Here is a 17,533-nt window from a genome sequence, read left to right on the forward strand (position 1 = left end):
CTTCACCCTTCAGTGCTCCCCCACTGATTTTTGACACATACACCCTGGTATATCGCTCGAACATGTGCTATGCTCTTTGGGAGGATAATAATAATAATCCCAGAGTAGTATTCTTAGGAATTAAATAGTCATTTCTAGATGCACAATTCTAAACCCTTTAAACATATGAATTCATGAATCCTTACTATAACCCTGGGAGGTAGGTATTATTATTATCTCTATGACACAGAAACACAGAGAGGTTAAATGACTTGCCCAAGGTCACACAGCTGGTCAGGGGTAGAGCCAGGATGGCTAGCTCTAGGGTTCGTGTTTTCATCCCATACAAAGACGTATAGAAATGGTTACTCATTGCTTCTAGAAAAGGAGAAATGGAGGGCTATGGGGTCTAGAGAGGGAAGACTTTGTTTGTCCTGCAAACTCTCACAGACTGTTTACATTTTTGTCATATGCATATGTTACTTATTCAATAAACAAAAAAAGTAAAAGCTATTGTGGATGTTTATTTTAAATAGTTCTAAAATGGATAGTGGTGAAAATTATACAGCATTGTAGATGTATGTAACACCACTGAATTGTACATTTAAAAATGGTTAAAATGGTAAATTTTATTTTATTTTATTTTTTTAAAGATTTTATTTATTTATATGACAGAGAGAGACACAGCGAGAGAGCGAACACAAGCAGGGGGAGTCGGAGAGGGAGAAGCAGGCTTCCCACCAAGCAGGGAGCCCGATGTGGGGCTCGATCCCAGGACCCTGGGACCATGGCAGACGCTTAACGACTGAGCCACCCAGGCACCCCGGTAAATTTTAGAATATGTATATTTTACTACCAAAATAGTTCCAAAAGCCTTTTTGGCAATAACAGGGAATACTGAGACAGTGTTTTCCAAGACTTCAAGCAGCATATTTGGGTCTGGAGCCTAAATATCTCAATACTGAAATTCAGGAAACCTTGTATTGTGCACCTATTGTATATAAGGCTCTGTGCCAGGCGAGGCGGGTACTTTAAAAATGATAAAGCTATAGACTTTAAGAAGTCTTTAAGTCTCCAAGAACAAATGAAAGGCAGCTCGGGTCCTGAAAACACAAAGAGGAGGAACTGCTTTTTGGTCAACCATGAGGCCAGTGGTGCCAAGGGGCACTTTCATATGATTTTTGTGAGGTTCAAAAGACACAGTCTGCCACGCACCTAGCACAGCATATAGTAGGAGTTTAATCAATGCCAGCTATTATTATTTCCATTACATGACTCTGCTGGGTCTTACTTTCCTCTTTTGTAAAGTCAGATGCTTGAATTAGAGAGCCCCCAGGCACTATAACCCGGAATGGAGGTAATGGTCTCTGTCTTGTCAGTGAGTAAAGCAAGGTAAGGCGGGCCGCAATGACTATTCTCACCGAACAAGAAGACAGCAGCCCTGGATGAGACCGGCTGAGCTCCATTTTGAAGTGACCGATCTATTTGAGCACCTCTGTTACGCCCCGGGCCCCGGCCACAGGGCTCAAAGCTGTGTTGGAGCTGTCTTGTCTGGCTCTCACCGCTGGTGGACTGCATGTTAAACACAGCCAGTATTCAAATTAAATGATATGAACCTAAGTGAAATAACTTGCATTGAAAATGAAGTAACAGATACACAAAGCTTACCATTTGCTAACTAGCTCATTACATTTTACTATTATCTCTTTTTAAGGTTATTCACACCCCCAGTTTGGACGGTGGACAGAGCATACAGCGGAGTGCTATCTCACATCTCTTCAGTAATGTCAGATTAGTAGCTTGAAATCAGCCAAGGTGGGAGTGTTTACACTATAGAAATCGGCACACACTACAAGTCAGCCTTCAACATGCCCCCAAACTGGTTGTTAAACATTTCCCAGCCCACCACTGGCTCAGACGAGCATGTGCAGTCTGGGGTCTCTAGGGGGGAGCCTCCTACTGCTCTCAAAACAGAAGAGAGCATAATCATCTCCTTGTTGCTCGTCCCACAGGGGCCCATGAAGAAATGGGCTATAGACATGGTCCTCTTCTCTGTGTCCTTAAATGAAATAAAATAAATAATTCTGAGTGCTTGGCACACGGCCGAGGACCTCTCGTGTTCGATTCTTCATCCCGTCTGCAAGAGCTAATTACAGTGAGGGGGTGTGCAAAGCAACAGTTCTTTGTGTTCTGAGTGAAATAATGGCTTAGTCACCCCTGCGGGTATGAAGGCTCTGTACTTCTCCTCAGTGCAGTGAACACAAATCCCAATCTGATGGCATGTGACTTTTTTCTTTTTCTAAATGAATCAGACTTTATGAATAGAAATTTAGCTTTCTTCCACCCTCTCTGGCCCAGCCATGCCAATTAGCATATTTTGTTTTTCTGGTTGAATTGACTCACCCATAGTTTTAGGAGCCTGTTGGTTTGCATCCTCAGTTCTGAGAATATCAGAGGGAGATGGAATTCTTGCTTCGCAAACTCACTGATTATGTAGCATACATTTGATTATATTTTTGTGTAGAGAAAATGAAAGCCACTGCTAAGGTAGAGAACTGAGCCCTGGGTTTGGGAAGAGAATCCTTTCTCTTCAGGTTTCTGGAGCAAAGCTAGATGAGCCAACCTGGCTGAGGCTTCGGTGCTCTCTCTGCAGACCCAGGACCCGGCAGGGAGGGTTTGAGCTGCGGACCAGGCTGTGATTGGACGTAGTTTAGGGCCTAAGGTGTCCAGGCCTCAAGACCCTACACACTGACAGACGTTGGTGCTCCCCGAATCACAGGTAATTCAAAATAAAATTTCTAGTAGCACAAAACCTATGTGGAGGGCAGTGTTGTGTTTTGGATAAGCTCATGGACTCTAGAGCCAGGAAGCTTGGGTTTGCATTCTGGCTTGCCCAATTATCAGTTTTGTAACCTTGGACAAGTCACTTAAAATCTGTGTCTCAATCTCATCATCTGTAGAAAAGGGATAGGTAATACTACCTACCCTCCTAGGGTTGGTATGAGGATTAAATGTATTAAAATTTGTAACATGGGGGCTTGTGGGTGGCTCAGTGGGTTAAGCGTCTGCCTTTGGCTCAGGTCATGACCCCAGGGTCCTTGGGATGAGTCCAGCATCAGGCTCCCTGCTCAGTGGGGAGCCTGCTTCTCCTTCTCCCTCCACCACTTCCCCTGCTTGTGCTCTCTCTCGCTCTGTCAAAAAGATAAAAATAAAATCTTTTAAAAAAATTTGTAACATACTGAGAGAAGAGCCTGGCACATAGTAAGTGCCATATAAATGTTAGCTAATATTTGAATGCGGACATGCTTTCTAATCGTTTTTGGATTGAAAATTTGTGCATAGGTTAATTGAAGCTGAACTATTATTTATTCTTTTTCCTATTTATTTATTTCCTGGTACCCTAAAAACACAGGACCTAGCTCTGAGACACCAGACAGGTGTCTTGCCATGGAGCTCCAGAAGCCAAACATCAAACAATCCCTATGCTGCTTGAACCTAGAAGTCTAAGTTCCTTCTGGTGGTTAAGAGTCAGGGTTTTAAAGGCAGACACAGAGAGTTCTTGTGTTTGTTTGTTTAACTTTTCACTTTTAAAGAGTTGAAGACCTAGAGAAAAGTAGCAGAAAGAGTACAGAGAGTTCAGGAGTTGCCATTCCCCCGCGCTTCGAGTTCTTGTGTTTGTTTGTTTAACTTTTCACTTTTAAAGAGTTGAAGACCTAGAGAAAAGTAGCAGAAAGAGTACAGAGAGTTCAGGAGTTGCCATTCCCCCGCCGCTTCCCATAATGTTATTGTTCATGCCTACAGTACAACTATGAAAGCCAGAGTTCACATAGATGTATCTAGGTGAACTTGTTGTATTTAAGTATTTAAGTTGTATGAGCTTACTTGTATTTAAGTAAATGATAAACCTTATTTGAATTTCATCAGTTTCCCACTAAACACAGGACCGAACACGGGCTCTTCCACTGATTGCCCTTAGTCACTGTGTCTTTTTGGTTTCCTCCAACCTTCAATCTTCGCTCAGTTTTTGCGTTTCTTTCCTGACCTTGACACTATTGATGAATACCAGCTAATTATTTTTTAAAATGCCTCACAGTTTGGGTTCGTCTGATATTTACTCGAGATTAGACTAATCACTAATCCTTTTGGCAGGACACCACAGAAGTGATGTGTCCTTGGTGCCTCCCTTCATGGGGAGCAGTGTGCTGATATATCTTATTAGTGATAATGATATTAACCTTGATTACTTGGTTAAGGTTTCTCCACTGCAAAGTTAATATGCCTATTCTTCAGAATAGAAGGTATAATTACTGGGGAAAAAAAGGTATTATCAGTAACCTCAGAATAAAGGAAGATTTTTTTTGGACATGCCAGAGTCTGTAATAATGCTTTGCGTCTGCATCCTGCTCTATGAAAGATTTTATACATATACCCCAACATCACAATGTATGTGATTATTTGAAGAGAGACAGAACTACTTTTTATTTTTTTACTTTTATTTTTTTAAAAGATTTTATTTATTTATTTGAGAGAGAGAAAATGAGAGATAGAGAGCACGAGAGGGAAGAGGGTCAGAGGGAGAAGCAGACTCCCTGCCGAGCAGGGAGCCCGATGCAGGACTCCAGGATCATGACCTGAGCCGAAGGCAGTTGCTCAACCAAATGAGCCACCCAGGCGCCCGAGACAGAACTACTTTTTAAAATACAGTTTGAGTAGCGGCTCATATGATAAATGATTTTGGTTACTTCTTTGCAGTGCTCATTCAAATAGGGTTTAAAGCTTTATCAGGGGTAGTAGACCAATAGAACACTTAAGAGTGTAAACTTAACATATATAACATATATAAAAATAACTATATATAAAAAATACATATTTATATATAACATATATAAAAAAACTATACTGTAATGAACATATGAGACAAGAAAAAAAGTAACAGTGAGGCCATGCTTTAAGTGTGTGCCACACATATGCATTAAATGGTAATTCTTTGGGTGGAAAAAATATTAAGCCAATGAAAGAGTTTGCAAATCCCTAAGAAAGAAGAGTAATACTGTACATACAAAATTTCAGAGCTTAATATTTTGGGCATATGAGGCAATATAATAGATCCCCCTCACAAGGAGACTAAATGACTAAATGACAACATCACACAACTAATAAGTGTAGAGCTGGCATTTGAACCAGGTCGTGGGACTCCAGAATACTGAAGTTCTTGACTGCTCCAATACATTGCACCCTGATAGGCTACTAACCCTTGCAATTCATACATTTTTCTTCTCTTAAATATTCTATGAATCCAATATATATATTTTATTTTATTTATTTTTTTAAAGATTTTATTTATTTATTTGAGGGAGAGAGAGAGAGTGAGAGAGAGAGAGAGAGCCCAAGAGCGGGTAGGGTCATAGGGAGAAGCAGACTCCCCGCCGAGCAGGGAGCCCGATGCGGGACTCGATCACAGGACTCCAGGATCATGACCTGAGCTGAAGGCAGTCGCTTAACCAACTGAGCCACCCAGGCGCCCAACAATATATATATTTTAAATATACTATATATAAAGTGTTTTTTTCAGATACCACCAATCTAATAATATATATTTTCTGCCTCTTAAATATACTACGCATCAGTATTTCTGGCATTTGCTTTTTTTCTCTTTTTACTCCTTTCAATATCATTACATCTCTATACAGTCTAAACGACACAAATTAGTCCTAGGTCATATATCCAGCCTTGGATTGTTTTCTAATTGACTCATGGGTTGGAAAGTTCTAGGGAGACAAGGATCAAGTCTTGGACATATAGCCGATTCCCCACAGAGACTTCAGATGGAATTAATCTTTTTTTTTTTTAAGATTTTATTTATTTATTTTAGAGAGAGAGAGCACGTGCCTGAGTGGGTGAGTTGGGGGAGGGGCAGAGGGAGAGGGAGAGAGAAAGAGAATCTTGAGGAGACTCCGGGCTGAGCTCAGAGCCTAAGGTGGGGCTCAATCTCATGACTGGGAGATCAGGACCCGAGAGAAAGTCAAGAGTCAGAGGCTTAACCGACTGAGCCACCTGGGCGCCCCAAGACAGAATTAATCTTAAGCATTAATAGTTATGACCACTTAATTTGTGTCTGGCAGTATCCTAAGTATTTCGTACTCGTTACCTCACTCATTCCTCAGAACAGCCTCTGAGGTGCACACTCTCACCATCTCATTTCACAGATGAAGAGACTGGAGTTAAGTGGCTGTCCCTAGCCAACCAGCTAGTGGGAGGCAAAGGCAGGATTCCCACCAAAGTCTGTCCAATCCCAGAGCTGCTGGCTCAACTACTAGGATATACTATATGCCGGCTGGGGCTAATTATATGGCAGACACGTGGTAAATGCTTGTTGACGGTCAACTGATGGATGGCTCATTGATTTGTTTATTCTCCTATTCTCAGTGACGGAGGGAAGATGCAGAATCGGGGAGATGGGGAAAAAGACAGTTAATACATGGAAGTAGCCAGGAAAATAACTGAGCTGAGGGCTAGGGGCTAAGTAGAGACTGACGCTGGGAGAAAGAGGGAGAAACAGAAAGGACACATCAGAGAGAACCAAGACAGTGACAGCCTTGCTGATGTTGTGCCTGGAAGTCACACGGGCATCACCCAGGAGCTATGCTGCTCCATCCATCATCCTGATGTGACTTGAGACCAGGGACTGCAGTTTCTGTCTCACCTCCCTAACTGCCAACAACCTCATATTTTGTTAAGTCTTGGAGTGTGAGTTTCATTCATTCATCTATGAGGTGGCAGACTACAGTTCTAGGTCCTGGGGATACATAGTGAACAAGATAGATAAACACTTCTGCCTTCATGAAGCTTACACTTTAACCAAGGGGATATAAATAATTAAACATGATAAATAAGTAAATTATAGAATAGCTTTAAGGTGGCAAGTGCTGTGGTTTAAAAAAAAAAACAGAGTAGATGGAAGTGAGACCAGGAGGGCGGGAGGCTGGAGTGTGAGTGGTCAAAATTGACCTGTCCTATCGGGGGGCATTTGAGCAAATATTTAAAGGAGATGGGGTTAAAAGAAAGATAGTAATAAGAATGGTAAGACCCATATTCCTGGGTTATAGAAATTAAGAATGAATGTTTTATAAAAAAATTACTACTGAGAGGTTGAGTCCTTTTTTTTGTGTGTGAGGTTGAGTATTTTTATAGAGGAAAGGTTACTTGGAGCTTTTCCATTCTTCCCTAAGAGGTCTGAGAGATGACAAAACATCTATAATTCAAATTTTATCTCAAATTTTTTTAAAGATTTTATTTATTTATTTGAGAGAGAGACAGCAAGAGAGGGAACACAAGCAGGGGGAGTCGGAGAGGGAGAAGCAGGCTTCCCGCGGAGCAGGGAGCCCGATGCGGGGCTCAATCCCAGGACCCTGGGATCATGACCTGAGCTGAAGGCAGATGCTTAACCGACTGAGCCACCCAGGCGCCCCAAATTTTATCTAAATTTTTAAAAATACAATTTACATCCCTAAGTGGTGTTAGCATAATTCTGAAGCTTTGGTTAGTTTTTTTTTGTTCATACACATATTATTCATGAGTTTGTGCATTTAGTAATTTGTTCTCATGACCACATAACTAATCCACAAGATGATAATGAGGATCACCACAAAATAGTAAAGACTATCTTTCTGTTTATGAATCAAATGAAGCATAAAACTGGTAAATACCTTTTCAATAATACCCTGAAGACTTGTTTTAATTTTTTTTAGAGGATAAGGAGGGGCAGAGGGAGAGGGAGAGAAAGAATCTTAAGCAGGCTCCATGTGGGGTTTGATCTCAGGACCCTGAGATCACGACCTGAGCCAAAATCAATAGTCAGTTGCTTAACCGACCGAGCCACCCAGGCGCCCCTAATTTTTTTTTTTTTTAAGTAGGCTCTATGTCCAACGTTGGTCTTGAACTCATCCCCCAAGATCAAGAGTTGCAAGCTCTACCCACTCAGCCAGACAGGTGCCCCAAGTTGTTTTGGTTTTTTTTTTAAAGATTTTATTTATTTATTTGAGAGAGAGAGAGAGAATGAGAGAGAGCATGAGAGGGAAGAGGGTCAGAGGGAGAAGCAGACTCCCCGCTGAGCAGGGAGCCCGATGTGGGTGGGACTCGATCCTGGGTCTCCAGGATCATGACCCGAGCCGAAGGCAGTCGCTTAACCAACTGAGCCACCCAGGCGCCCCCAACTTGTTTTTAATATTAAACACATAAAGAAGCACTGCTGAAACAGCTTCTTAGACAAGGAATATATAAAACTGAGTATGCTGCTCAATTCCTATTCTGATATAAGTAACTGCTTAAGTTCCTACCATGTGTCCATATCGTGTGCTATTTTATGTGTATAATTTCACTTATTCACTCATTCGATAAATATTACTGAGCACTCACTTGTGCCAGGCATTGTTCTAGACTTTGGGAATATAACAGGGAACAAGACAGAAAAAATCCTTGAATTTATGGGAATGTATATATTGTAGGTCAGGTGGAAATAAGTGCTATAAAGAGAAATCAAACCAGGCTAAAGGGGCTTGGAGAGTGTCTTTGTGTAGGGGATACTGCTAATTCATTACAGAGTGATCAGAGATGGTCTCTCTAATAGGAGGACATTTGGTTTTCTGGGCAAAATGGTTTCCAGACAGAGGATACATCAGAAATAAGAACATGTTAAGTATTTGACTCGATAATTATTGTTTTATAGGAAAGTGAAGGTCCAAGGATATTACTTTTATGTATGTGGTCATGTCACGTAAGTAGTAAGGGGAAAACCCAAAACATGACTCCAGGTCTGTTGACCTCAAAATCCATGCATTCCTCTTCCAAAATACCATTTGATTTACTCATCCTAACTAAAGAGTTACTCTTTAAAAGATTGGCAGAGCAGAGGACTACCAGGAATTAATTGGTGCTACTGTTAGTTCTATAATTTAATTTAGCCTTAGGCAAATTACAGACACTTGCTCTTCTCCAGAGCCTGTAAAATGGGGTTCAGGTAATTAACAACTCAGAACAACTGTTATGAGAACTAATTAGCTAGTGCTTACAAAATGCTTTGAACATATAACAATCAGAGTGCCTTCACTCTGGTGTCACATTTTCCTCCCAGTTGAACTCCAGATACCTCCCTCCCTGTCCTCCCCCAGCTTCCACATCCGGTCCTTTCTAGATTTCCGTCTCTCGGCAAAACTAATCACCTAGTTCCTGAAACCCAAAGTCCAGGAGTCATCTCTAATTTCTTTTCCTTCACTACATACATTCCCAAGTCTGGTTCATTCTATCTCCAAAATGCATCTTACACCCATCCAGATTGCTCCCACTTCAATGCCGCCAGTCTGTCTCAACCCACCATCCCCCCTCACATGGAGGATTGCAGTAATTGGCTAGGTGACCTCCTCCATTCCCATCTTGCTCCTCTCAAGTGCATTTGCCACACAAAAGCCAAGAGTGACATCAGAAAACAGAAATCAAGACATATCATTTCCCTATTTAAAACCTTTCAGTGACTGCCTACTGCAGACAGGGTAAAGTGTATGTAACCCTCTATCACAGCTAGGGTGACCAACTTATCCTCTCTTGCCCGACTCTTGCCTGAAGACTTTTCCATGACTTTCCTGAATTTCACTGAAATTTCCACATCCCAGGAAACTCCTCAATTCTGGGCAAAAAGGAATAACTAGTTACCCTATCTATGGCCTGTCTGGCCTCACTCACATTAGGGGCTCCTGCCTAATGGCCTCATCTCTTGCCACTGTTCCCTCAATCACTACACCCTTCACACGATGTCAGGTTATAGACTATCCTAACCCCTTCCATTCTCAGGCCTTGATGGTTGTACTTGCCCTTCCCTTGGCCTGGAATATTCTTCCTCTGGCTGCATTTTTCTCATTGTTTAAGGCTCAGCCAGAAAGGCCTTCCTTCCCTGATCCAAGTTAACTCAATGGTTCCTATCTGCTATTCTCTTAGAGCATTCTTCTACTTCCTTCCCAGCACGTACCATTAGTCTTGATGTCTTTTCCACTGACCTGTTTATCATGTTTCCTACCCTTAGAACATAGGAGGGCAAGGACTTTGTCTGCAGTGTTCTGTGTGGTATCCCCCAGCACACAGCTCGTAGCAAGTGCTCTGAAAATATTTGCTGACCCCAAATTTTAAGTCTTGAGCCTCATCCCTACCAAACAACAGGTGGACCTAGGCCCTGTAGGGACAAAGTTTAAGATCTTACAAACGCCAGAATATCTGGTTGACCCAGCTCCTTCCCAACCCTCCAACCCTGCCAGTGACTAAGACCTGACCTCAAAAGGACTCAAAGAAATTTTGGTTTCTTGGAGGCCTAGAGAGGTTAAAGGACTTGCCCGAAGTTACATGCTCAGTTTACATTTAACACAGGCAGCGTTAAAACTGATATTTCCTGATTCCCTACCAACGGAATTCTAATTTCAAAGGATCCTAGGGCAGGAATAAACCTGTAGACCCCATTTGCTTTAGCCCTTTGCATCAGACTCTGTCATTATCCCCATTTAAAAGACAAGACATCTGGAGCCAAGGGAAATAAATGACTTTTCCAAGGTCACATGACTATTGAAAAGCAAGTAAGGATTTCATTCTTAGACCACTCTATCTCTAGTTTTTATTATTTATTTAAAGATTTCATTTTTGGGACGCCTGGGTGGCTCAGTCGGTTAAGCATCTGCCTTTGGCTCGGGTCATGATCCCAGGGTCCTGGGATCGAGTCCCATACCGGGCTCCCTGCTCAGTGGGGAGCCTGCTTCTCCCTCTGCCTGCCCCTTCCCATGTTTGTGCACGCGGTCTCTCTCTCTGACAAATAAATAAATAAAATCTTTAAAAATAAAAAATTTCATTTTTAAATGCTTTCTACACTGAACTGTGGTGTCTAAATGGGGTGTCTCTTGGGGCGCCTGGGTGGCCCAGAGGGTTAAGCACCCAATTATTGATTTCTGCTCAGGTCATGATCTCAAGGTTGTGAGACTGAGTCCTCCATCGGGCTCTGTGCTGGCGAGGAGCCTGCTTAAGATTCTCTCTCTACCCCTTTCCCTCTGCCCCTCCCCCTCCACTAAATAAATAAATAAATAGGATGTCCCATCAATCCAATGGTGGCCCCCAAATGTGGAGTGATGATCTGGTGGAAGCCAGTGGTGTGGGAGGGGAAAGAACTCACCTGAGGCAGAGCAAGGGAGACAGAAGTTTAATGAATACACCACAAGGGAGCCGTGGGCAGGACAGAAGAGGAGAGACTATCTGCCATGAGACAGTGGGTGGGGGCTAGATTTAAAGGGGGAATGTGGGGTACCTGGGTGGCTCAGTCGGTTAAGCATCTGCCTTCGGCTCAGATCATGATCTCAGGGTCCTGGGATCGAGCCCGCATCGGTCTCCTTCCTCAGCAGGGAATCTACTTGTCCCTCTCCCTCTACCCCTCACCCCTGCTCATGCTCTCTCTGTCAAATAAATAAAATCCCTAAAAAAATAAAATAAATAAAAATAAAAGGGGAAAATAAGGAGGTATGGCAACGTATGGTAATTGTGCCTGGTTGTAAATAGCCCATTCGTTAGTCAGGGCCTATGGATATTTTGAAGTGGGTCACCTGATGGGCGTGTCTGTATTCAGCCTGGGGGTCGCTATGCGCCCTTTCTACATTCCATCACTCAACCCTGTTTACCTGAAAGTGGGGCTTGAACTCACAACTCCGAGAATCAAGAGTCACATGCTCTACAGACTGAGCCAGCCAGGTGCCCCTTTGTCTCTAGTTTTTAATCTTTTTTATTCTGGTCTTTGTACAACTATGCAATCAATTATTCTTATTGAAGAGGTTAGCAAATGCTATTCAAAAAGAGAAAAAAATGGATGCAGGGATATTTCAGGAGTGACAAATTATTTAAACAGATGCGATGCTCTTGTTCCTAATTCATTATTTCATCCAACAAAAATTTGAGCCCCTGCTATGTGCCATGAATTGTTCTGAACATTGGGGATACAACAAAGAGTAAAACAAAGGCTCTCTGTCCTCCTGGAGCTTACATTCTAGTGTGGGAGACAGATTACAGCCAACAAACAAGTGCATTTTTGTGTGTTCAGTGTAACAGGTAATCTAAGTCCTGTAAAGAAAAATAAAGCAGGGTGATAAGCGAGTGATAGGCGGGAACACAGCTGTGTTAAATAAGATGTTCAGGTAAAGACGCTCAGTAAGATGCCATTTCAGCAGTGATCTGAGTGAATTAAGGGCAGGGACTGGAGGAAGAATGTTCTAGACCAGGGGGAACAGAGGTGCAATGGCCCTGAGGCAGTGCAAGGCAGGGCACATTCAACCCAATGCCCAGGGGCCCTGTGGTTGGAGTGGAGTAAGCTGGAAAGAGGAAGGAAAGGTCACACAGGGAGCTGGGGCCAGATCCTGATGGTAACTGCTCTTCAAAACGCCTCCTTTTTAAACGGACGTGTCTTTATAATCTAATATTTACAAAGCCAGGCCTTGGAGAGAGGGGTTTTATTGAAGGCATTTGTGGATGTGTGTTTCAATATGTTAACAAGCACCACACAGGATTTGCTTGTTCTTCCCCCAACTGCTTCTTGCTGTTAGAATGTTAATCTGACTAAATCCTCAGCCTCAGATGTTTGGGAAATCAGCCACTTAGTGCTTGTGGCTGAAACAGGAGACCCACTAATACATCTCAAGCAAGCAGGTAGCAGGAGGGCCACTCCCTCAGATCCAGATCATTGCAGAAGCCCAAGCAATTGTTCAGCCCAGTTTCAGGTTGGTTTCTAAAAATAAGGATCTGACTCATCCTTTCCTCAGGCGGAGAGATCTTTATTCCTTTCCCCCGCGGTCCCTGGTTGGTTAACTCATTTCTTAGCAGCCGTGCGGGCAGGCTGTCATAGGTGGTGCGGCCGTCAGGGAAAAAAGCCAACTGGGTCTGAAGTCAGACGTAAGTCAAAGCCTGCCTTCGCCCCATTCGAGAGAGATCCTTTCAACCAACTGACTTAACTTTGAGTTTCAGTCCTCCTGTGAAGGGGGGGCATTAATGCTGTCTTCGTTTTTCTACTGCTGAGTAACAAATTAGCACACACCTAGAGGATTGGAACAACCCCCATTTATTACCTCACAGTTGTGCAGGTCAGAAGTCCCAGATGGCGTAACAGGGTCAGAGTCTCAGGTGCTGAAGTCAGGTATCTGGGCTGTGTGCTCCCTGAGAGTTCAGGGTCCTCTTCTTCTTTTTGTTTTATTTTACCATTTGTTAAAATTATTTTTTATTTATTTTTGTATTTTTTAAAAACTTTTAAATTAAAAAACTTTTTTAATTTACTCCCAGAAATTCTCTTTACTTGAAAACTTTAAATCATGTTGTAGATGATTTTTTTAAATAATAAAAATTTAAGTTCTAGGGCGCCTGGGTGGCTCAGTCGTTAGGTGTCTGCCTTTGGCTCGGGTCATGATCCCAGGGTCCTGGGATTGAGCCCCACATCGGGCTCCCTGCTCGGTGGGGAGCCTGCTTCTCCCTCTGTCTGCCACTCCCCCTGCTTGTGTTCCCTCTCTCACCATGTCTCTCTCTGTCAAATAAATCAAAATCTTTAAAAAAAAATTAAGTTCTAGCGTATGTATGGTTGTAAAGTATCAGGGTCCTCTTCTAAGTGCATTCCGGTTCTTTGCAGAATTCAGTTCCTTGCAGGTAGTTGTAAGACTGCGGTCCCTGTTTCCTTGCCGGATGTCAGCTGGGGATCCCCCCCCCTCTTTCAGACTGCCCACATTCCTCTTCCCACGGCCCTTCCAGCTTCAAACCAGGACCTACATATCAGGTCTTTCTCACACGTGGAGTGTCTGGGACTTCTGCTCTCAGCCATTTAAGAGTTATCCACTTTTCAGAGTTCATGTATTTAGATCGGGCCCACCCAAATAATCTCCATTTCTTAAGGTCACCTGCCATATAACATACTACAATCACCAGAGTGAAAGCTCAGCATATTCACAAGGTGCCAGGGATGAGCGCAAGACACCTTTGGGGTCACCTTAAAATTTTTGCCCACAATAAATGCCTTCCTCAGAAAACTTCCTTGAGAATTAGAGATAGTGTATATGTGTAAAATGGTAGACAATCTCGCCACTGTGACACATAAGGACCCTTTTGGAGGAAGGGACATAAGTTTCTCAGCTGAGTGAATCAACTATAAGACAAGACTCTAAACTGTCTATGGTAAATATCTATTATCATCTTTCTTGTTTTTTTTAAGATTATATTTATTTATTTGTCAGAGAGAGAGTGAGCACAAGCAGGGGGAGCAGCAGGATCCCCGAGTAGCAAGGAGCCCAATGCGGGGCTCAATCCCAGGACCCTGGGATCATGACCTGAGCCGAAGGCAGACACTTAACTGACTGAGCCACCCAGGGGTCCCTCTTTCTCCTATTTATAAATGTGAACATAGTATTATGAACATAATAAGTGATCTCTGGGGTTTTTTTATTTTTAAGAGAGAGAGTGCACAAGCTGGGGGGAGGTTTTTGGTGAAGGACAGAGGGAGAGAGACAGAATCTTAAGCAGTCTTCATGCTCATGTCAGAGCCTGACCCAGGACGTGGGGCTCCATCTCACAACCCTGAGATCATGACGTGAGCTGAAATCAAGAGTTGAATGCTTAATCGACTGAGCCACCCAGGTGCCCTCAAGTGATCTCTGTTTTAACTGGAGCATTGATTTGATGATTTGGAAATTCTATTTGACCTAATTTAACAGAAAGATCGAGTGCCTCCTTTTTCTTCTGAGTTCATTACATCTCCCTGCCTTATCCACTCATTTTGGCAAAGCTGCCCCTTCCTCTCCCTTTGGAGAGAGGGAGTACTTTGGTGAGTTCATCATCATAGGACTTGAAACTCAGGCTTTTATAATATAGATACCCAGCTGAATTCTGGGAATTGGCTAAAATTCTGTCACCTTAGAATGGGGAAGGAATGGCCTCTGCGTGTTACACCCACAGTGAATTAATTTCAGATATGACTATTTTGGCTGACTGTATTAAAGACTATCAAGGCCATGGTTTTCACATTCATGACGTCACATAGTTTTCACACCATGACATCAGGATTCACAACACCGCATCTATAAAAAGCATAAATCCTAGAGTCACACTGCTAGGGGTTCAAGTCCTGTCTCTGACACTTGCTTTCTGTGTGGCCTTGGGCAAGTTACTTAATCTCTCTGTGCTTAGTTTTCTCATCTATAGAGCATCTACTTCATAGGGTTGTTGTGAGGATTGAATTCAATATTTATAAAGTGCTCACAACAAGGACTGGTGGGGAGAAGTACTATATTAAGTGTTTGTTAAGCAAATACATTTGCCCCATCTCCACTTTCGTCAGAGCTGCTAAGAAGTAGCAAAAAGTGAGTCACTTAAAGGCCTCTTTCTTCTTCCTTGGCCTAACCTACTCTCTTATAAGACTTGCGTGGATTTTTCCCCAAATTGTGTTTTATTTGTTTATTTATTTACCAAATTAGCAGAATTTGCATGTCCTATAAAATGTAAAAGGGTCCAAAGACATAAACAATCAAAAGTAAGTTTTTCTGCTATCCCAGGTATCCAGATACTAAGCTCCCAGAAGTGGAGCTAGTCTCCTACATATCTTCCTGAGATCATCTATACATAAACTATAGACGTTTTTCACAGATATGTTTTTAACATAGATGATAATATTGTAATCTGTTCAGAACCTTGCCACTCTGCAATGTCTCTTCGAGATCCTTCCATATAGAGCTGTCTCATTCTTTTTATTGACTGTAGAGTATTCCACCAGGTAGGTGCACCGTATTTATTCAACCAGCCCTCTGTTGATGAACACTTCATTTTCAAATTTTCTATTATAAATAATACTGTGATTAATATCTTTGTACATGTCATTTTGCACATCTGTGAGGATATCTGTAGGATAAATTTCTAGAAGTGGAACTGCTTGGCTAAAAAGTATGTGCAAAAAAAAAAAAAGTATGTGCAGGGTTGACACCTATTGCCAAGATGTCTTCCATGGAAGTTGTACCAATTTACATTCCTTCCAACAGTATGTGAGTGCCTGTTCTCCCACCCTTTCATCAAAAGAGGGTGTTATTCCCATGTTTTTAATCTTTGCCATGGACTTTGAGTTGGCTTTGACACTCTGGTATCAATATGGTCATTCACATTTACTAGCAAAGATAGCAGCAGAAATAAGTAGGGATGTTCTCATTCATAGTCATGGTAGTGCAGATAAATGGACCTCTGGAAACGAGGATTCTTTTTTTCTATTTTATTTTATTCTTAGTCACCATACATACATTACATCATTAGTTTTTGATGTAGTGTTCCATGATTCATTGTTTGCATATAACACCCAGTGCTCCACGCAGAACGTGTCCTCCTTAATACCCATCACCAGGCTAACCATCCCCCCACCCCCGCTCCCCTCTAGAACCCTCAGTTTGTTTCTCACAGTCCATAGTCTCTCATGGTTCATCTCCCCCTCCGATTTCCCCCCCTTCGTTTTTCCCTTCCAATTATCTTCTTCTTCTTCTTTTTTTTTTTTTTAACAGATAATGTAGTATTTGTTTCAGAGGTACAGGTCTGTGATTCATCAATCTTACACAATTCACAGTGCTCACCATAGCACATACCCTCCCCAATGTCCATCACCCAGCCACCCCATCCCTCCCACCCCCCTCCACTCCAGCAACCCTCAGTTTGTTTCCTGAGATTAAGAGTCTCTTATGGTTTGTCTCCCTCTCTGGTTTCATCTTGTTTCATTTTTTCCTCCCTTCCCCTATGCCCCTCTGTCTTGTTTCTCAAATTCCTCATATCAGTGAGATCATATGATACTTGTCTTTCTCTGATTGACTTATTTCACTTAGCATAATACCTTCTACTTCCATCCACGTTGTTGCAAATGGCAAGATTTCATTTTTCTGATGGCTGCATAATATTCCATTGTATATATATATACCACATCTTCTTTATCCATTCATCTGTTGATGGACATCTAGGCTTTTCCATAGTTTGGCTATTGTGGACATTACTGCTATGAGCATTGGGGTGCACATGCCCCTTCAGATCACTACTTTTGTATCTTTGGGGTAAATACCCAGTAGTGCAATTGTTGGGTTGTAGGGTAGCTCTATTTTCCATTTTTTGAGGAACCTCCATACTGTTTTCCAGAGAATTATGTACAGCTATAGTTTAGATCTTTTTGTACATCAGTCTTGTCTGATAAGGACCTAGCAGTTTTTAGAAAGTTTGTCTTCGAGCTGAGAGTTCATATATTTGTTTTGAATCTTAGTCCAAGTTGGTTGTAAGTTTGCTAGAACTTTAAATCTGCAAGTTTTTTCTTTCTTTTCCTTTATTTGCCAGTAAAAATGTGTTGATATTAATAAGGAGATTCCAATCAAGAAGAAAGTTGATCTAGAACTTTCTGATAGTATAATGGGCCTCTTCATGAGGTAATGGCAACAAAATCTAAAAGATTGATGGGCATGGATTTAAGGCAGAAAGTCACTGGTACCTGCTCAAA

The sequence above is a fragment of the Callorhinus ursinus genome, unplaced genomic scaffold (assembly GCF_003265705.2).
Source record: "Callorhinus ursinus isolate GAN/ISIS: 27379988/994484 unplaced genomic scaffold, GSC_fseal_2.0 scaffold4, whole genome shotgun sequence".
NCBI lineage: Eukaryota > Metazoa > Chordata > Mammalia > Carnivora > Otariidae > Callorhinus > Callorhinus ursinus.